This window comes from Balaenoptera physalus, assembly GCF_965194825.1.
Source record: "Balaenoptera physalus genome assembly, chromosome: 15".
In the NCBI taxonomy this organism is placed as follows: Eukaryota; Metazoa; Chordata; class Mammalia; order Artiodactyla; family Balaenopteridae; genus Balaenoptera; species Balaenoptera physalus.
The window spans coordinates 8,423,153-8,444,585 of NC_138894.1; the positions used below are offsets into that span (position 1 = coordinate 8,423,153).

General features: G+C 44.2%; 1 protein-coding gene across 9 annotated transcripts in view; it reads right to left on the reverse strand.

Moving 5' to 3' along the window:
• NPAS2 (neuronal PAS domain protein 2) overlaps positions 1–21,433 on the reverse strand; it is a 191,209-nt gene that overhangs the window by 146,693 nt on the left and 23,083 nt on the right. Inside the window, exon 2 of one of the 9 annotated variants that reach the window (XM_082427303.1) lies at positions 19,142–19,319. The exons of 7 other annotated variants lie outside the window; for them this stretch is intronic. The gene's annotated coding sequence lies outside the window, so the exon portion shown is untranslated. Of the gene's footprint in view, positions 1–19,141; positions 19,320–21,433 lie in introns of those variants that run through there. One more of the 9 variants, XM_082427308.1, reaches the window with a different exon arrangement.

The window sequence follows — 21,433 nt, forward strand, 5'->3', positions numbered from 1 at the left end:
CAAGTATACTATAAAATGATTAAAAAGAAATTAAAGGGACTTCCCTGGTGGTCCAGTGGCTAAGACTCCGCACTCCCAAAGCAGGGGGCCCAGGTTCGATCCCTGGTCAGGGAACTAGATCCCATATGCTGCAACTAAAGATCCCACATGCCGCAACAAAGATCCCACACGTGGCAACGAAGATCCCGCATGCCTCAACTAAGACCCGGTGCAGCCAAATAAATAAATAAAATAAATAAATACTTTTTAAAAAAAGAGTTCTTAAAAAATAAATTAATTAAAATATCTCAGTAATCATAATAAAGATATGGACTATTCTCTCCAGTTTAAAAAAGTGATCACCAGACATGCTTATTAAGAAACCAGCAAATGTTGTTTACAAGAAACATTTCTGAAATGTAAGGACAGAGAACTAAAAAGTAAAAGGAGAAAAAACAAATCCCAGATAAATACTAACAAAAGAAATATGGTGTACCTCTATTAATATCAGATAGATAGACTTTAAGGCAATAGCACAACTAGAAATAAGAGAGGGTCACAGAATATTATCAGTTTCAATTCACCTGGAAGAGGAAATAACCCTAAACTTGTATGCACCTAACAACAGAGCATCAAAATATACAAAGCAAAAAGTAATGAACTATAAGGAGAAACTGACAACTCTTCTATCACACTCACATGTTTGACATATCTCACTTCATAAATGATATATCAGGCAATACGACAATTAGTATATATAAAATTGAACGGCAGAGATCTAATGGACATACATGAAATATTGCACCCAATAATGGGAGACTAAACACTCTTTTCAAGCACACAGAGAACAAATATTGACCATCTAGAAAGTTGCTTTTTTAGGTCAGAGTACACTATTTTTCAGTGTTCCTAACAGAGGATTTGGAGCAACTATATCAAATTCAACTAGTTGTAAGGTGACCAGATATTATGCTGGTTACAAAATAACTTAATCTGTAAACTATTGCCTTTAGAACAGTGTGCCTGATATCATCAAAGAGAACAAGCTCTGTTTTCCTCACTCATACTCAGCTCCCTGGACATCTCCCCCAAGACAAACAAGAAACAGTATAGAAGCTACAACAACCAAAGTGACCACTGAGAATCTAGAGAAAAGATTTATTTCATCCAGAATTTTGGATGGATGATGACTTGTTACTGTCTAGAATGTAAGTACCATGAGAGCAAGAATCTTTGTTTCGTTTACAGATATATCAATGTCTGGCACATTACGGCACTCAGTAAATATGCTTGAAAGACGGGAGGCATGCATGAACAAAAATGATACCCCTACTACTAGGTGTCCTCTTGCCTTTCCTTGGAGCACTGTAACAGTTCTAAACATTTTGCGGTGTATGTCCTATTTGGCAAGTGAGTAGCCTAATCATCCTGCATTCAGGTTCAGACACGATTTTCAAAAAGAAAGCACCAGCATCTGTGTTCATCTCAACGTGCCAGGTTAACTCTGAGACTGCTGGAATGTAGAGGTTCCTTGATGGAAATATCTGGGCCTGCGGATGGGGGTAAGCTTTGCTGGAAAAAGCAGAAAGGGGGCTGGATGAGAGGAAAATGAACTCAGCTCTACTTCCCTAGGATTTCTTTTTCCAGGGAGGGGAATGAAATCACACAGTAAACAAATGACTCATGAGTGGCCTGATCTTGACAAACTGTGTGAGGAGCATTCAAAGAGAAAAGCAGAAGGTAGACAGGAATCCTTTGCACTGATCGATTGTTCTCTTCTATCCTTTCCGGCCTCAACTCCTTTGTCACGCTGCTCACTCCAGGTCCAGTCTTCCAGCCCTGACTGATGGCACAGCTGGGTTCCAGCTGAGTGTGTGTTTAGACCGCAGGGATCAATGCCAGGCAATGAGGAGAGAAACAGTCCATTCATAAGGGGAAGAGCTGAGTGTGAACACAGATGAGGGGGTGGAGGGGACATTGGGGAGTCAGGCTGGGGGTTGGGTCACTGGCTGGAGTCAAAGTCGGTGAAGAGGCAGTAATAAGCAGTTATCAGGGCCAGAGTCTAGGCAAGCACTTGGGAAGGTCAACAGTTCTATGTGGAGTCAGCTGAAGGTCTCCCTCTGCAGCACTGCTCCAGGTTCCGGCCTTCTAAAACTCACAAAGTCTTGGTCCAAACAGGAGATCCTTGTTCCCCAAATGCCAGTTGTCCTTCCTATACAGAGCTCCCTTGGTTGCCAAGTCAAGCGGAAGCATGACCTTGTGCATGTGGTTGAAGATTCAGTCAAAAGCACCAAGCTCCCGGAACTGCCCCTTTTCTAAATTCTTCTCTGAGACAACGCCAAAGGGTTGGGTTTTTGACTAGGGTTCTGTTTCTTCAAGAGCTCACCTTCTTATTTTAATTGGTGTCGTGGTGGTGGTCTGTGTGACCAGGTTGCCCGAGTTGAGCAGAGGTGTCGTACAAAGTAGAACATGTCAGTGACCCCTGGTCAGGGAAGCATGTGAGCTGCCCAGAGGGCAAGAGCAGGTCAGTAGAGCTTTCACACCACCTAATCAGACAGGAGGCCAGACTGTGTTCCCAGGACAGAGGGAAGGTTGAAGGTGGCCAAAGGATCACACCAGCTTGGGCAGGCAGCACAGCACACTTCCTCACAGGGACTGTCAACACCTTGGCACCGAGAACAGATTTTTAGTTGAGTTCAGGGTTCTCACGTTCAAGAATATCCTGGTTCAACTAACCGCTCTACATTAGCAGTTTTCAAAGAGTGGACCAGTGACCCCTGGGGTGCTCATGACCTTTTCAGAAGAGCCAGAGTCAAAACTATTTTATAATAATACAAAGACATTATTTGTCTTTTTCAATCTCATTTTCTCAAGAGTGTGCAGTGGAGTCTTTCAGAGGATATTAACAGGTGATACCTCCCTTCTGGTAAGCCGGACAATAAAAAAGATTTGCAAAAATTCAAACAATGCCACCCTTCTCACTAAATTATACTGTTTGAGGAAACACAGTATTTTTATGTTAGAATGCAATGCACTTTTCACTATTTTTTTTTTAACATCTTTATTGGAGTATAATTGCTTTACAGTGTTGTGTTAGTTTCTGCTTTATAACAAAGTGAATCAGCTATACATATACATATATCCCCGTATCTCCTCCCTCTTACATCTCCCTCCCACCCTCCCTACCCCACCCCTCTAGGTGGTCATAAAGCACCCAGCTGATCTCCCTGTGTTATGCGGCTGCTTCCCACTAGCTATCTATTTTACATTTGGTAGTGTATATATGTCCATGCCACTCTCTCACTTCGTCCCAGCTTACTCTTCCCCCTCCCCGTGTCCTCAAGTCCATTCTCTACATCTGCATCTTTACTCATGTCCTGCCCCTAGGTTCTTCAGAACCATTTTTTTTTTAGATTCCATATATATGTGTTAGCATACAGTATTTGTTTTTCTCTTTCTGACTGACTTCACTCTGTAGGACAGTCTCTAGGTCCATCCACCTCACTACAAATAACTCAATTTCATTTATTTTTATGGCTGAGTAATATTCCATTGTATATATGTGCCACATCTTCTTTATCCATTCATCTGTCGATGGACACTTGGGTTGCTTCCATGTCCTGGTTATTGTAAATAGAGCTGCAATGACCATTGTGGTACATGACTCTTTTTGAATTATGGTTTTCTCAGGTTCACTATTTTTTAATGAATTAAAAATTATTTTAAATGTTTCTCAGCTTTAATTTCCAAGATGGTAAATATCCATGGATATAAGCCACATAAACAAAAACTGGGGGATGCTCAACAGTTTTTAAGAGTGTAAAGGGGTCCCAAGATCAATAAATTTGAGAACTTCTGCTCTTTATCTTCACTGTAAATCCCGTTTACAAGCCTTGACAGTTACTTGAAACACTTAGCAGTCTCTTTGCAGCATAAAGTAGTGCTATGCTACATTTTTTTGGTTATGTAGACGAACGAACAATATAAATGACTCGCCAACCATTTTTCAATGTCATTTTCCTTCGGCCTCAGAAATGGCTTGGCCTGTGTTCTAAAGCAGGGTTCCTGGGGAATTATTTATTCCAGGGAACTGCTAGCTGGTCATATGGGATATTAATTCTCAACTAATCACCATCAGATGCTGTAGAGGCTTTATTTATATCTTCTTCGGAAGCAGAGAATCTTATTATATCACAATATTTTGGAAAATATCAAGGAAGTTTATGAGCAATTCAAATATACTCCTAATGTTTTATCTCAATGGACCACTGACTCTAGGATTTAAGGTAACTTGATAATTACTAAACAATAACCACAAGATGTTGAGTTGACATTCAGATAAGACCTCGTTCCTCTTTTCATATTTTATTTGGCCCAATAACTACCCACAAGGGACTTTCCTGGTGGCGCAGTGGTTAAGAATCCGCCTGCCAATCCAGGGGACACAGGTTCGATCCCTGGTCCAGGAAGATCCCACATGCCACAGAGCAACTAAGCCCGCGAGCCACAACTACTGAGCCCGCGTGCCACAGCCACTGAAGCCCACGTGCCTAGAACCCGTGCTCCGCAACAAGAGAAGCCACCGCAACGAGAAGCCTGCGCACGACAACGAAGGGTAGCCCCCGCTCGCCACAACTAGAGAAAGTCCGTGCATAGCAACGAAGACCCAATGCAGCCAAAAATAAATAAATAAATAAAATTAATTAAAAAAAAAACTACCCACAAATCAACAAGCCAGAAAAGATAAAAGGAATCCCACATGTGCTCTGAATTATTTATAACTTCCAAAGAAATATGATGCTAAGTCATAATAATGTAAGTCAACCAAATTCCCAACTAAGCATTTAGCTTCTGATATTTCAAGTGCAATACGCATCCCTTCTTGACAACATCTCAGCAAAGCATTTTCACAAGACCAGTCTTAAGGCAGTAGAAATGTTTTCATTCATTCATTTCTTGCAGTTCCTCAGTGCTGGCTTGTGTTCAGCTCAGGTTAGGCAGTGTGACAAATTAAGATGTGCTTTAGGGCCAAAGTGTGCCTTCAGGGAGGGTAGAGTCAATGAGAGAGAGCTGTACAGCAATGATCACACTACAAAGCAGAACCTAGGGAGTTCTGTATGAATTAGATACTTAGTAGGAGCTATTAGAGCTCACAGATGGAAGAGACTCATATAAGGATGGGCAAAATGGCAAAGATATAAAATATGTGCACCAAAAGCGTTTCTTCACTGTTGGATGAAAATGGTCCAACTGTATTTAAATATGCAACCCCCTAGCGTCCATAATTTCCTATTCCTGCGTTTAGACTTGCAGGAGGAAAGACAGAAAAGCTATTTAAAGTCCTTCACATGCCATTCGTTTTTGTTTTTTTTAATTTATTTTATTTATTTAGTTTTGGCTGTGTTGGGTCTTTGCTGCTGCGCGCGGGCTTTCTCCAGTTGCGGCGAGCGGGCGCTACTCCCATCCCGGGGCTGGGCTCTCTCCCTTGTGACCCAACAACACCGTTTCACTAACAGCTCGACAAACAGCTGTTACTAATGCTGCTAAAAGGCGGTATAAGGCGACAGTCACACAGTTCTCAGACAGCTACCTTTCCTCGGGTCGTGAGGGCACAAAATGGGATCTGTACATGGTGACCCCTGTAAAGGAAGGCTCTCGTTAAGGGTAAGCAGAGAACTGTCTGCATCCTTCCCCACAGACCTTCAGCCAAACTGGCGATACGTAGAAACCAGGCCCTACACACAGTTCAAGCGTGATGAACAGGAAGAGTGACTGCGGCTCGCTGAAAAAAGGATGCCTGTGGACAATGTAGAATCTCTGAGCAAAATCTGAAACCCTCCTTCCTGGTCTCCCAAGGATTCAGGAGGGTCACGATAAGGAAGCATTGGGATAGTGATTGTTGGGCCGTGGGCTGCAGCGTCCCCAGGACCCCCTCCACGACCATGCATTCTACATGGACCACCGTCTGGCCATGGCACCAGCCCTGGCATAGCACTAGCTTTCCAGTTGGCCTCCCAGCTTCCCGGCTACACTTAATGCCAGTCCTTGATTTTTCAATAAAATTTAACTTAAGAGGCGCTGCAAGTTCTCAACTTTGCTTTTCAGACAAAAGCCAAAGTTAAAAGCAGCCCCACAAACATCAGTAAAACTGGCCGTTTCTGATTTAGAGGCAAAAATCACTCCGTAAACGTTAGCAAAAATGCCAAAGCAAACAACATCCGTCTCTACTGCGATGACTGAACTCAGTGCATGAGAGCCGGAGCCCTGTCTCATGGCTTGTCTGAGGAGCAAGTCTTGGGTGACAAAACCACTGTGTGTTTGCGCTCTAAGCATCTACATAGCAGCAGATCTGACGCCGGGCTCCTGGGGTTGGCAGGCATCCCGCTTCCAGTATATTCCTTTCACCCTCTGATGGGCTGTGGGAAAGCCATGATTATAAGTCTTCTTATTAGGGATTCTTTATCTACGTTCTGTTTTCAGTAATCCCTTGTCAACCTTAATTTTGAGAAAATGTGTTCTTTGACGGCAATCATTTTAGGTACTGCATATTACACGTATGTACACGTATGTGCACACACTTTTTTTTTTTTAACACATGTACAGTTCAGTGCAGAATCCCTAACACACAAAGTGTGACAATTACTGTCGAGGTCTTCCCAGTCTGCTGGGGTCGGGTTGTCACGAGTAATGCAGGGAGGCGATCTGTTTACACTCCTCCTTCTTGATTAAATGGATCAAAGGTGAGTTCAGAAAACGGGCCCCTGGGCTTTGAACTCTGTTGTGAAAATGCCAAGCGCTTGCCAAGAGCTGCAGAAACAAGACAATGCAGATTGCAAGCGTGAGGGAGAAGCTGTTACAGCCAGGAAGGCCTGATTCAAAGCCTGCCCATGAGGCCCTCATAGATGTGGCCAGACCTCACGAGTCTTGGGTCCACAGCTCCAGCCCAGGTCTCTCTTCTGAGTTCCAGGCTCCTGTGTCCACCTGCCCCCTTCCCTGGCTGCCCAGAGCTCTCGAGGGTCGCAGACCCAAACAGGAACTCGTGACCTACCCTGCCCCATTTTTCTTATTCCAGGAAAGGACGCCTCCATTCTCCCCCTCGGTCACTCCCCACATCCCACCATCACCTGTCAGTTCTAGCTTTAAAGTCTTCCTTCAATCCGTCCCCACTATCCATCTGCAATGTCATGATCTCGCCCGAGCCACCGTACTGAGCGACAGCGAACAACCTCCCCGTGGCCTCCCCGATTCTCTCGCCTGTGCCTTCATGGCACCCCTCAAAGGCAGCCACAGTAATATTTTAAAAATGCCCATCAGATCAGGTCGCTCTCCAGCTCAGAGCCCTTCAGTAAGATGCTCTTCGCTAAAGGGCAGCAGGCTGATCGCAGGGCCAGAGCAGGGAAAGGACAGGGTGGGCCTGGAACAGCTTATTGTCTCAGAAAGTAAGACGTACTCAAAGATTGATGGGGACACGTCCAAAACCAGCTCGAGAGGGCTCTCACTGACCAAACCAGGGGCAATCTGAACATCCGAACTGTAATTTATTGAATAAAGCAGGAATCCATGAAATCTTACTGATACAAAGGAATGGACGAACGAACAAACAAATGAACAAATGAATGAATGAATAAGGGAGAAGGAGAGCTCCTCCTCCAAGTAGATCACCAACTGCTACATGCAGAAGGGATGAAGGAATCTGAAACTTACCACCTGGCAACCGCCCTAGCAATGACTGTTTCAAGCAAGAAGCATCAATGGATACTAAACCTAGTGAGTGAACACTTCATAAGAAACAGTATGTTTAGCTAGCCTCAAAATATCTTTTAATACTTATTAGTTAAAAGGACAAAAGAGTTCCGTGGAGAAACCTGGCAACACAGCCTTCACTGAGCGATCAAAGTTAATGTCACTAGTAATGGGGCTGATGAATGGCCCGGCCTTTTGCTGTGTTGTATCACTCTGTGTATTCCTGCCAAAAATACATCATCTTAATCAGACCACTAGGACACATCAGCCAAACCCAAATGGAGGGTCATTCTAGAAAGTAAATGACCTGTCATCTTCCAAAATGTCTAGGCCATAAAAAACAAGTGAAGACTTAGGAACCGTCCCAGATGGAAGAGACAAGTACATGCAGGATGGGACCCTGGATTGGACTCTAGACCATCAGGGACATGAGTGGGAGAGTCTGCAAAATTTCAGCGGGGGTCTGAGGCTCTGAGGGCACTACGGTATCAATGTTAATTGCCCTATTTGGATGATTGTACAATGGACATAGAGGAACGTGTCCTTCGGCACCGTATCAGCAACTCACCTCCAAATGCTTTAGTAAAAAACAGTCCTATGTACATAGAGAGCACAGTAAGGCAGGTGTGATCAAACATTGGCAGGAATTCTTAGTGCAGGCTCTGAGGAAGCTAGCTGGACGGTTTTTGCAACTTTTCTCTAAGTTTGAAATTAATTCAGAATAAAAAGTTCAAACACACAAACTTTCATGACTTCCCCATTAAACTCAGGACAAAATGGTAAAGAAGCACCACCAGGCCGTTGGTAATCTGGTCCCTACGTAACTCTAACCGCCCCATAAATCACATTTCGGTCTCCCCCCTACCCCAGGCCTCTATATATGTTGTTCTTTCTGCTTGGAAACGCCCCCTCTCTGCGTCCCTGCCCCATTCAGATCTCAGTTTAAACGTCACTTCCTCAGAAAGGCCATCCCTGTCCTTAGACTGGATCAAGTTCTCCATCACTATGTGATACCCTACGCTGGTTTTAGGGGGATCGTCCGTTTAATGCCCCCCCCCCCACTCCCCACCAGTCAATAAGCTCTGGGTTCTACTGGTTTTCCTCTCCTTCCTTGCCCAGGGTCCATGCACAGTGTCTGGAGAAAAGGAGCCACTCAACAACAAATGAGTGGAGTTTTGTTATTCGACTCCTACACCTTGTTTTCTTGAGACCTTGATCTTGCCAGCCTTACTTCATTTTACCAAACAAGTTACTGCACAGGGAAACCAGCCCACAGAGCTGAAGGGGCTCTTTAAATCCAAATAAACAGGACTGAACGAGTACAGGGATATGTAGAATGATGACCCTTAATGACTTAAAACAACCGATGTCAGTAATTAGGACTCTTTTCATAGTACAGAGAAGGTGACTTAAAAAAAAACCTAAGGACTAATTAATTTCACATAATAGTCGCCCTGGGACCTACTGTGAGAGCTGCCGTTAATGATGTATTTTCCTGTAATTAATTTTTATGTGCATCCTCGGGGCTCCCATCACCTTCTCTGGAATTACTCCTTGATCCCTGAGCCTAACACTTCCATCCCGTCTACATCCATCAGGCCAGCCTTCCCTGTAAACAAAGGGGAAACAGAGAACTGGAAACAGCTACCCATGCAGCAGAACTTTAGTGGGACAATGCTTTCTTTGCTCAGAGAGGAAACTAGGTAATTAATACACGCAAGAGCGTATTTTGGAAATCGTGGGTTTTTCTCTGCATTTTTAAAAAGTCTAAAGGGGAGGACACAAGGGAGAAAGACAGTGTTCAATAAACAGAAGGGCAAGAGATCCAAGTTCAAGACTCATGACTGCCACCACTTTGGTAGCTCGGAAAATCACGTTCTTTCTCCAGATCTCATTTTCTCTAGGTCATGGTTTTTAAATGTGGACAGCGCCCTGAGCCCTGGAAGACAGAGGCCGAGGCCGATGACCTGTGGCTTTTATGGTGAGAAGTACTGTCAGTTGCAGCAAAAGCTTTGACAGGCAGCAAACAAGCCCCGTCCCCCTGTCCCCATGCCTTAATCCCCCCACTCTTGCCCATAATGCAAACATGGGTTAACACCGGGCAAATCATGGCTTCTTTAAAAACTACATTGTTTCCTCTTCTTGAGTATCAACTTTTTCCTGGAGATTCCTAAAGAAAAGAACCAACTTTCCAACCCACCTGGAACAGGTAATGGCCAAATACACAATATTAGGGCAACATGCTGGTTCTCCAATGCAGGGAGGGAGACAGCTTGAATTCTCCAAAAAAAGATGTAATAGAACAAGATACTCACGCACAAGTGGTTGTTTCAGGGGGACCAAGGAGAGCCGACCTGCAGGGTGGAGGCTGGAACAGACACCTGTGCTCAGGAACACACACAGGTGTGTGGTAGCACATATTCCTACGTGGCCCGGTTTCCACTGCCCCTGTCCGCGGTTTACCAAGTCACTGCGGTGGCCGGCTTGGGCCTGTCGTACCTTGATAGGCGTGGACCCAGGAAGCCCAGCGGCCGCATCAGAGGGCAGCCATCTCATGAGTGACAGTCTACACGGCTGTGCCTCCCACTAGCCCGTTCCTTGAGAACAGAGGCTGAGTTTCTCACGTCTATCTCCTGGCCACTTGGTCTACAGTACGGCTTAGCAAATGACGCCAGTGAATGAAAACTCAGGGGCATCTCAGGAAACGACAATATCTTAAGCTTGCGCTTGGATGTCCTGCTCTTTCTACCCCATGCCGTCCTAATTCCAGCAACAAGGCACCCCAGCACCTGCCAGCACCTGCCCTGCCTATTTACCCAGGTGTCTTCTTACTCCCGGCTCGGAAATGTTTAAATGACTCATAACTAAAGCACAAAGATCACGGTGCAGTAGTCCAGCTGCCATGTAGTATGGACCCATCTCCCTTGGAGGCTTCCTTTCGATTCAAATTAATTATGATTCTGACACCCCTTCCCCAGGCACATCCACAGGTTCTTTCTATGTTGCTTCTGATTTCCTGGTAGTTAAGCAGACACGATACACTGAGTTGCATCAGAGCATGCTGAACGGGCTTCATTCTGCTGAGCATTATTATTTCCATTTTTTTCTTTGAAAACGTTAGATTTAAAAAAAATCAGTTTCAGATAGTCTTAAAGGGAAAGAAAGGGGAAAATGTTTTCTTTCCTTTTTTCCATCACCCCAAGTCTTCATGAATTTAGTTTCATTAAGGTCTAAATGGGATGTATTTAAATGCTCATCAAAGTATGCCCCTTCCAGCAGCAGGTGAAAGGTTGCCCTGTGATTGGATCTGCACAGCTGACCAGGGCTCGTGGGAAAGGCAGGCAGAGCGCACAGCATTGGGAGCTTTTCTCAGCAAGTAGGCAACGGCTTAATGAATCAGTTATCACCACTTGAGCAAATTAACTATGTGTTTAATTCAGGAGAAGAAAGATGAGTAATTAGCAAGCAAAAAACAAACTGTGCCTCAAAAGAAATCCTAACTTAGAGCCTTTCCTGATTTTTATTGGGTATTTACAAATCAGAGGGAGAATTACCTGAAATCTACTGCCTGTCGTAGAGAAAAGATTCCTGAGAACCCAGACAGACCTGGATCCATTTTTCTTTGTTTTGGGATGTAGTTCTCTCAATATGTCAATTTCAGGAAAGCTCCTTAATTTTACTTGATTAAGTAGGGATCTTAGCTCTAATCCATCTAATCAAAATATATTATGGGAAGACATAATAACTAAAACATGCTTGGAGAGAGAAGGGTGATTTAGAGCAGGGGTTTTCAGAGACGCCCTTTAGGAGGGGAGCGGCCCGGACCCCTGCCCTTTCCTCACCTTCCCTATTCAGGCTGAGCTATTCTGAGACCTTCCATAAGAGACATTATACTTCTTCTGCAAGAGTTTTGGGGAAAATCGGCTTCAAGCCACTGATTCACCAGATGTGAAGGAACACAGAGGCAGGGAATGGCCTGGTTGGCTCACTGCTCTATTGCCAGCAGCCTGCCCAGCGCCTAGGAGCACACCAGGGGTGTGACCACTTGTGAATGAAGAAATGGATGGGTGGAAGGATGGAAGGATGGATGGATGGAGGGAGGGAGGCAAAAATGAGATCTACAAGTGGGCAGAGAGCTCCCACTGTGATTAAGCTCTGAAACATTTTCTCACATCTGGATTACAGACTAAATGCATGATGACTCAACGAAGGAGGTTAAAAAAAAAAATCTGTAAGAGCGAAAACAAAGCAACTCCGAACGCTAGTGGTTTTAACGGAGATGCAAGCCTGCGCTGATGGGATCCAAGAATGAGATTCCGCACATAAGTTGTGACATCTGTCACTCACTGCTCTCCCCCTGAATCCGATGCGGTCCCAGCTTCTTCCACATTCTGGGCCTTGGGGAGACAGCCTAAACAATTTGGGAGACTTCTGTCTACAAATCATGCAGGGCAAACAATGACTTACTTACTAAAATCCCCAAACATTTCAACAGGGAGCACACACTGAAGTTTCAGGAGATGATTTCAAGGAAAATAAAAGTACATGATGACCCAGTGGGTAGTAAATGTAAGGATTAACTACTATTTTGCTACATGAATTTCCCCCCAAGATAGAAACAGGAACATAGTCTGCAACAGTGCCGTCAAGAGAAATATAACATGAGCCACCTACGTAATTTAAAATGTCTAGTAGCCACATTAAAAAAGTAAAACAAATAAAACAAACTAGTAAATATAACAAAAAAGAAGCAGACTCACAGATATAGAGAACAAACAAGTGGTTACCTGTGAGAAGAGGGAAGCGGGGAGAGGCAATATAGGGGGAGAGGAGTAAGAGGTACAAACTATTAGGTATAAAACAAGCTACAAGGATATATTGTACATGGGGAATATAGCCAGTATTTTATAATAACTATAAATGGAATATAACCTTTAAAAATTGTGAATCACTATATTATACACCTGTAACTTATATAATATTGTACAACAACTGTACTTCAATTTAAAGAAAAGTAAACGAGACAGGTAATTTTGATAATATACATTGTTTAACCCAATATACACAAAATATTATCATTACAACATGTAATAAATTTTAAAAAGTTATTCATAGGATAATGTATATTCTTTTTGTCCTATTAAATCTTTGACATCTAGGATGTATTTTACAGTCACAGCACATCTCAGTCTAGACTCACCACATTCTAGGGGCTCAATAGCCACATGCGGCTAATGGCCATGCACTGTCAGCACAGGTCCAGCAGGACAGATGGATAAACAGTGGGCATTAACCGAAGAAGCAGGTCTGGAGCACACCCCATTGTGGGGCTTCAGTCATTCTGGTCTACTCTTACTTCCTTGGGGTTCCTGCCATATGGTTTTGAGGAGACTTAACTCATAGTAATCCCTGACCCCTGACTCCCAGGCTGAGCCCATGACCCTGGTTTTCCAATCATAATTCACACCACTGCCATAGTCCAAGAGGAGGGCACATGACCAAGCCAGGCCAATCAGAATCTTCTCTGAGACTAGTATCCAGAAGCCGGGGAAAAGGGCTTTCTCCTTCCCCTGGTGCTGCTGGGCTGTGATTTGGGGGTTCTCCCCATCACAGGGAGAGCCTGTCTCAGGATGGGGCCATGAAAGCCAGCCCTGAGACCCTGGTTTGGGGTCTCTCTTTCATGGATTCTGCATCTACCCCACATCCTCTCAGCACCTGCTCTCATTTGCTTCTGCTAATTTGAGTTGTGTTTCAGCCACTCTCATTAGACAGAGTCATGATTCAGGCCAAGCCACAACCCCGGCCCACTGCCATATTCTCCCGCCATGCATCTAGGGCTGTCTCAGAGACAGTATCCCAGGCCACAGAGGGCCCACGGCCCAGACTTGAGAGGTGGACTTTCATCTTTTAAACCTCATCAGTGCTTTGGAGCTCTTGTTCCCTCCCTGGGTCACCACCTGGGTTTCGCCCTGACACCTCCATCTGGGGCACAGATGTGTGCTAGGCAGCTGAGCTGCCCTGCTTTGCTGCAGAAGCTTCTGCTCCCCTTTGTGCTCCCCCATGAGTCTGTGTCTCACTTCCTGTCCCTCTTCGTGCATCCCGCCTCGAGAAGCAGAATGGTACCCTGAGTTTGCCTTTCCACGCCAGGATCTCACTGGCCTCCTCATGAACTGTATGAAGGCCTATTCTGAAGCGCTGACCTTTTAGAATCAACCGAGCACAACAGGAGACTGTTCCAGGCCCGAGGTTACAAACACAAAGATGACAATCCTGTCCTCTGTGTATGCATGGGACTTGCACGGATATTCCCAGCATGACAGCAAACACGTTCATCAGGAAGTAGCCACTTAGGGCCCCGGTGAGCAGCCCCTTGGGGGACTGTGGCAATGAAGCCCAGCCTGGCCTTGACCCCATTGTAGAGAGTGAATTACTGAGAGAATTCTAAGAAATGTAAATTTAAGTTGACATACTATGCGAGTTTTAGTGTGATGAATTCTACTAGACTTCATGGCTAAGCTAAGTATTTATTAACTGTCCCTCCAGATTAGGTTTTATTTTTTCCCAAGAAAGTTTCAGAGAAAGCTGAGGGCCTTCCCTTCAGGCGCTGGACCACTTGATTCCCACGACAACAGTCCACTCACTGCAGTTACCACCATAGTCTTAGGAAATCTGAACCAGCCCCATGAAGTCTACAGGGAGGTAGATGGGGCCTCTTCTCTCCACCCTGCATGGCAGAAGGAGTTTACAGATAGGTGATTAAAATCCATGGTTCAGATTATTCCTGTTCCTTGCAGGAAGTTCCACAAGCTAACGAACGCTTCAGTGTGCTTAATGTTTTACGTGATATGCAAAAATCATGAGTGAAATTCGTATCGAGCCATTAGTGCTTTTTTCACCACTGAACTCCCCTGTCAGGAACCAGCGCTAACCAGGTCTGAGGCTTCTGGAGAGTGAAGACCACAAACAGTCTCTCCTTCTGTCTTGCCCATCATCCTCCTTCGGACATGAACGGTGGGGCAGACACAGGCCGGGAGCAGCCCTCTCATCTCCCCACTGCATCTGCAAACCGGGGGTTTGAATGTCCTCCTGCCTTGTCCCATCACAGGCTCCCTGCTTCCCTGCATTAGCGAGAGGACAGGTTTGCGGGTCTGATGGGCTACCCTGTGCTGCTCTGAGATCTCTGAAGTTGCGAACATCCGTCCAGTTGGGTTCTGTTCTTACACTGGTGGGTAGAGACCATTGGGAAAAATTCTTTCCTCCAAATGGCAAGGGCATCCCTTCTTGGGGGGGTAATCCCAAAACGCTTTCTTGCTGAGGAGCCCAAGGCAAGTTATCTACCCTGCCTGAACCTCAGTTTCTCACCTTCAAAGTGGGAGCACGGTCATATCTCCCTGGTTCAGCTGCCACAAGGACCACCCGAGATAACGCAGGACCCCCTGAACTGCCTGCTCCACTGGCCTGTAGGCAGCAGGTCATCGCTTCTTTACCTTCACTGAATGCCATTTTTGAGGGTATTCCCACCTCCTCTCACATAAATAAGAATACTCATTCAAAGACCTGGAGGACCCAGAAAAGCAGAGAGAGAAAAATTTCAACTCTTCCGCTGACTCACGACCCACGATAACCACTATTAACAATTCGTGTTTCTTTTCCTAAGTGTGGGTACATTTTACGGAGTTGAGATCATGCTGTGGCTATAACTTGGTAGAGTCCTTTTCTCACTTAACATGATACGCGTTTTCCCATGTTACTCTATCATCGCCAGAAATAATCCTTGTAATAGCTGAGTTTTATTCCACCCAGTGTTTTCTCGGGGTTGACCGAACCACACCCAGCTTTCCAGACGTCTCGGTTTCCAACTTCTTGCTAACACAACCACACTGTGGTGGGCATGGCTTTTTCTTCAGTTGGGCTTATTCCCTTACGAGAGGTTCCGGAAGGGTTATGGGGCTCAAACTGTGAGGATGGCAGCGGCTCTTGACACCTCCTGCAGGTGGCTTTCCTTGCATTCACCTCCACAAGCAATGCCATGGAAGCCCTTTTCACATCCCTAGGGATCACCTTTTAGTACTTTTTTGATAACTTAGTTAAGGAAAATGATCTTATCATTTTTATTTGCACTTCCTCGATTCTCAAGAGACTGTTTTCCCATTAACCATATGCCATTCCTTTTTGTGCAGGGCAATGGACTCCTTTAGTGCACTTGAAATTGGTGGAAGCGTTTGGCAGATGACAGGAATCTATGTTTTTAATTAGTGCTGATGCAAGTGTTTCTTGGGCCAGAATTGGAAAAATTCTGGATTAGAGGGTTAGTTTTAAAATCTGTTCCTAGGGTTTTTCTTATTCCGGAGATTTCATTCTTTTCGGCAAACATCCTCTCTAGATGTAGCCATCTTTACATTTGGATCACTTTTTAATGAAGTACAGGAGTTTAAGTCTAATCTGTCAATATTTTCTTTTGCGATTTCTTTTTGTTCTTCTCAGCTTAGAAATTCTTTACTCTCAGAGTTTTGCAAAGATTCCTTTTTCTATTTTTCTCCTGCTTTTCAAAAAAGCTTCACTGTTTATTTGGAATTGCAATTGGCTATTTAGGGTAAAGGGAGGATGTAAACTTTAAATTTTGTTTTTCAAAATGTCTAACTACTGTCAGCAAAAATTTGATGGAGGCAAAAAGAGGCATCAAGAGACATTGAGGGAGGAAGAGATTACTCTGTGTGGGTCAGAGAAAGTGGTTAGACATTTTGAAAAACAAAATTTAAAGTTTACATCCTCCCTTTACCCTAAACTGACAGTGGGGCCTCGGATGGGGGCAGAACCGTGCCCTGTGTGCTCTCCTTCTCCCCTACCTCTCTCCAGGTTTTCAAAACCTCTTTGTCCAGCACTTTAGCCTTGAGAAAACTCCTAGTACCCGAAGCCTTCTGCAACCTTGCTTTAAAGTAAAGTTAAGAATTTAACAATTTTAATTTCTTCCTACAGATGATTAGGAAATGCATTATAATATGCTATCATGCTTTTTAAAGATACTCTGTTATATTAGGTGTTATAAAGTCATATTTATCACTTTCTAAGAATCTTGTGATTTGAATTATAGTTGAGGCAGAGATTTTTAAAGCTGAAGAGACCCTTGGGACCATCTACCTGTAGTTCAGTCCCCACGAGGAAGTTGATGCCCAGAGACATAAAATCCGCTGCTCAAATTCCTGCAGCCAATGGGAGACAGGGCTGGAATTCACAGTTGGTCTCTGCTTACCACTGTGTTCCTCCCACTGACGTGCTGTCACCATCCTCTCCTTTCCAGGACTTACTGGTGGTCACAATTAAGCAGGAGGTGACAGTTTATTTAAAGACACTATTTATGGAGTCTTAATTACTTTTGTTCAGGCTCTCAGCTACACAAAACCAAAACACCCAACTACCCTCCAAACCAGAGAAAGGAGAGCTGATTTTCAGCTGATGCACCCCACTGGTCTAGAAGAAATGCTTCTAGAAGAATCCACCTAGAAGACATGCATCTAGAAGAAACTCTTCTAGAAGAATCCACCTAGAAGACATGCATCTAGAAGCAATGCTTCTAGCAGAATCCACCTAGAAGAAATGCATCATGTAACAGCTGTTGGGTAAGGAAACTATGTTCCTCTCCCCAGTAAGTCTCTAAACTCAGGTTGCGCCTAGATTAAAATGTGGGAGGAAACTCATATTCCTGAGACAAACACACGGGAAAGGCTGTCAGATGACCTGCCACGGATGGCCCTGTGTACAGATCGTCTGCCCAGCCCACGGACTTGAGGCCAAGTGGCTCAAGGCAGAAGTATGAGTGTCAAGGCAGTTCAGAACAAACAACAACAAGCTTTTCCCCAAACAGAATTATTTTTACCAGTATCCAGTCTAAAGTTAAGTAGAGAAAGTCTTATTGGACCTATGGGCACATTTCTTGACCACGTGAATGGTAAACTAAAATAATTCCCAGCTCTAGCTCTACGTGTTCACTGAGTAGAGGGAACTGTCTCTTGAGATGTCTCCAGCTCTACGGTCTCTGATGATGCAAGGAACTCTCTCAAACACCCACATATTTAAGCAAAAGATCACTGTTTCAACCCATGACGGCATGTGTGTATGCCCATCATTTGCCAGGATGCTTTTGAGAAATAGCATATGCTCTAGATATGGAAGTGACCATGTTAAGGTGACCTGACTTATTAGCTCTTTGCCAAATTGGGGGGCGGGAGGGGGAATTCAAGGCTCTGCAAATTCTCTTTTCACTGTCTGTTGAGTTCGCTTGGAGCCCAGAATGGCAACGACTCAAGCTCTGATTCAGATCTTGACCATTCCCTGTTACTATAAGAACTTTTCAGGGCATTACCTTCCTAAGTGTGATGCAGGTGTTTCTTCTAGAACATGATCTATGTGATGCTGAAAAACTGCACCCGAAGCAAAACCACGACTTATGAAAAAAATAGGGTTGGAGCAGACCATTAAGGACCCATGTGACTTTGTAACTAGAATCTCGCAAAATCGACAAAAATCCTCGTAAGAACATGAGCCCAGCTGAGTCTGCAGGCCCATTGGAGGCATTGCGGCCCCCCACCTGTACAGGCTTCCTCCCGGAGCTTGTGCCTCCTCCTTGGGGAGGAAAGTCCTTAAAGACGTTCACTTTTTAAAGAGACTAGATCCATCAAGATTAAAAATCTGGCTCAGGGGTCCCCTTCCTCAGCAAGCCTTTGTTTTCCTTCTTGTAAGCACAAGGAGGACATGTCTTCCCAGTGTCTTTGCACTTACAGCTCTCCAAACACAGCAGGGAATAAAGTGGTTCTTGAAGCTACTAAATCAGCCACTTCTTGCTCCAAAAGAAGGCACTTCTACACTATTCTTGGCTTTTTTCTAAAGGTCTTCATATCCTACTAAGGCTTTCTCATTCCTTGTGAGATCAAGGCACAACAGTTAACATACAGGGGAAAATCTCACACCGGCCAACCTAAGCTGCGAGACCTACAGACATCACGCTTTACTGAGGAGTCACCCATGAGCTCACTGGATTAAACAATTTTTTAAAGCTACTTACTTATTTACTGTGGTAAAAATATATAACATAAATTGACCACTTTAACCATTTTAAGTGCACAGTTAAGTGGCATTAAGTATTTTGTCACAGTAAAAAAAAAGCAAGTCTGCTAAAAATTTATTAAAAAAAAGAACTCCAAGATAAGAAGGTGATCATAAATTATTTTTACCACCATCATCCTCCCTGTTTTTTCACTTGTCTGTCCTCAGATTTAGCTCTAGGAATAGCAAAGCAGCAGCAGCAACCATATATGCGATAGTTTGGCCAAATTCCAGGAGAGGGTCCAATGATCATTATTTCTTAGACTCCAAAAGCTTGAAGGGTTCTGAGCTAAATACACTCATAGTAAATATTTCTTACCTTTCTAAGGTTATGTTTTGGGGGAAAACCACAGAGAAACTAAATGCCTTGACAGCATGCAGGTGGAAACTTCTAGGGTCAATGCAGGCTTGCCCTGGATGTCTGATGGCCCAGGTCCAAATCGTGGCTGTGTGACCTCGGGCAAGTAGCTGAACCTCTCTGGGCCTCAGTGTGCAAGCTATAAAGTGAGGGTAATATGAGAGGCAGAGGAGTTAATATATTTAAAGCATTTCCAACAGTGAATGTCACACACTAGTCCTCCTTAAATAGCTAACTATTATAGAAAGGCCAAGACCCACCAACCAAAATATTTCAGGTGGAGGACTTATATATTTAAAGCATTTTTATTTTGTGTGGCTGAACTTCCAAATGACTTAGTCTCAGAATTCACAAAAATACTTTAAATAACTTAAGGACATGAATAATTGTTGTTCTTTCAGTGACAAAAATAAATACTCTTTTTGAACTTAAGAAAAGACTTATTGTTATTCTTGGTAGTCAATGGCACAAGAGTTGTTATTAGGAGAGAAGAAAAACTTGACAGCTTTGACTAACCTCCTACATTCAGAGGATGTCATTTAATTGTAAAAGCGCAAACACACACAAAGGCAAGAGAAGAGATGCCTTTTTAAAACCATCTCTTCTTCAAAACTTGCAGATGTCTTTCAAAACCCTACATAATATTTTTAGAGTCTCTTTAGAAACTTAAATACTTCAGGCACATTTGATATAAAACTTAATGTTATAAACTCTGAACACTTTTTTAAATTCTAGAAAAGTCAAAGATTCCAGGATCGTCACTGGCTATCCATGATGTCACCACCTAGGAATTTTCTGTAAATGCCCAAGCAAAACACACACCAAACATATAAACAAAAAAATATGTAGAGCTGATTCACTTCGCTATACAGCAGAAACTAACACACCATTGTAAAGCAATTATACTCCAATAAAGATGTTAAAAAAAAAAAAGAGGAAAATGGAAACTGGGAATAAACAAAACAAGGGGGTGGGTGGGGAACCACCTTAGAAGACCCCACGTGGTCTGCCAGGATGGAGTGGTGGCACCGAGGGCTGGCATGGGCCCTGCCAAGCCGCTTGGGGCAGCATCCGTCCTCCTCAGGCCAGACGCAGCGCGCAGAGTAGGGAGGCCACGGCATCAAATTTCCAGGAGTGGCAAGAAATTGACTAAAGAAGGAGGAGATTACTAAAGAGATTCCAGAGCCATCTGGAATACTCCATTCCTGGCCAGAGAACCCTGTGCCATGTCATGGCTGAGAGCAGGGGTGAAACGACACATAAGAGAATCTTTCATTGTCAGGGGAGTCAGCCAGTCACTACCAAAGCGGACTGAAAGCTGGGATGGGGCTGGCCCTGCCTGATGCACCGTGAGCCCCTCAGAGAAACAGCTCGCTAATGTCAATCCCAAGTTTAAGACACGGCATGCAAATGCTGCAGTGTCTATGGCCCATGACCAAGGACTCAGCTGACATTCACCAGGCTGATGTCAGTGGTCACAGTGTGGCCCTGCCCAGTGACCAATGGTGGGGTCTGAATGCTGCTACCTGGTGGAAGCTAGTCAGCCCGAGAGCCTCAGACCAACAGGTGCGCTGGGTCTCTTACTTATTTTTAGCCAGCATTAGTTTGGTATGGAGCTACTAAATATCCAAACCAACAATGGCCAGACAATATGTAAAAACAGAACTCTGACCCACAACCAGCAGCAATCTGCCCAGGAAACTGACCCATCATCTACAGTAACCAGCCCAGGAAGCCAGCCTGCTATGCCTTGTAGGAGGTCAGACCATGATCTTTAGCAAAAATCCAAAAAGTCAAACAACCCCTGTAACAATCAGCCCCAAATGGCTAGGATTTGATTAATAACTGACGGTACCCCTAATTTCCAACCCCACACTTCCAATTTAGGAGCTACCAGAGAAAGCTAAAATACACACCCCTGGAGAAAAGGGAATCCTCCTACGCTGTTGGTGGGAATGTAAGTTGGTGCAGCCACTATGGAAAACAGTATGGAGATTCCTCAGAAAACTAAAAATAGAATTACCATATGATCCAGCAATTCCACTCCTGGGCATATACGCAGACAAAACTATAATTCAAAAAGATATATGTACCCCTATGTTCATAGCAGCACTATTCACAATAGACAAGTCATGGAAACAACCTAAATGGCCATCGACAGAAGAATGGATAAAGAAGATGTGGTACATATATACAACGGAATATTACTCAGCCATAAAAAAGAACGAAATAATGCCATTTGCAGCAACATGG